This window comes from Merops nubicus, unplaced genomic scaffold (assembly GCF_000691845.1).
Source record: "Merops nubicus isolate BGI_N331 unplaced genomic scaffold, ASM69184v1 scaffold3224, whole genome shotgun sequence".
Lineage (NCBI taxonomy): Eukaryota > Metazoa > Chordata > Aves > Coraciiformes > Meropidae > Merops > Merops nubicus.
Genome location: NW_008603478.1, coordinates 6,412 through 7,359, shown reverse-complemented (window position 1 = coordinate 7,359; position 948 = coordinate 6,412). Strand labels below are relative to the sequence as shown.

The 948-nt window shown below is 32.2% G+C and overlaps 1 protein-coding gene across 1 annotated transcript in view; it reads right to left on the bottom strand.

Annotated features, from left to right (window-relative positions):
• The window catches only part of KIF13B (kinesin family member 13B), a gene marked incomplete at both ends in the record, with an annotated part of 60,300 nt that overhangs the window by 58,702 nt on the left and 650 nt on the right, over window positions 1–948 (bottom strand). The gene's annotated exons all lie outside the window — the stretch shown is intronic.

Genomic DNA, 948 nt, shown 5'->3' with positions numbered 1-948 from the left:
CAGCAGGAAAATCTACTTCCAGCTGCAGAATTTAATCCACTGGTGAAAGACACCACTTCCAGATATCCTCAACCTGCACATTTTAACAACAGTCACTTGATTTTAATCTAGAACATTTAGCAAAGCACTAGATAATTTCACTCTGTAAGATATTAAGTAATACCTTGAAGAGATTTTTGCAGAGAAGGAACCACAACTGTGTGGGAGATATCAGAGTACAAGATATGGAGAAGCAAAATCTAGGGTATACCACTTCTTTTGTAATTGAATTAAAACTGTAGGATCAGCTTTTCAGCTCCTTTTCCAAGCTGAGAAAGAAATACTTAATATGTTTGGGTGTTACCTACTTAAACTTTTATTTTCAGAATTTATTTTACAAGCAGAGTGACTAAACTTTATTTTTTTAAGACGTGGCAGAACTTTATGGACTGAAAAATCCTCTCAAATAGTTTAACATTCCTGAAAGCTTTCTTTCTCCCATTGATTGAAGCCCATATCTTTATATCCAAGTATACTCAGAATTCTATGCATACAAAATTCCCCATCAAAATTCCTAATAGCTGGGCCTGGCTAAGCACAGAGGAATGGTTTGGGACCAAACACTCCCAGTGTATAACAGACCATAATATAAGTGAAATAGATCCTGCATTTCCTTCCTGTGTCATCTGGATGGAAGAAAGTGTCATGGTTTTCTCAGTTCATCACTCATTACTACTCATTAGTTATTTGTTAGACAAATTAACATCTACAAACACATGTATCTTTTATTTTTGTTTTAAAAAATAGATGTAAATAAGTGTAACTGATTCCCAGTTTTAAAAGACAGGTATGAAAGGAATGGAGCAGGAATTTAAATTCAAAAATATTTTAATCTATATTCAAAATGAATATATAGTGAATATATATAGTGAATATATATATAATGTATATGTATATAGTATATTGAAT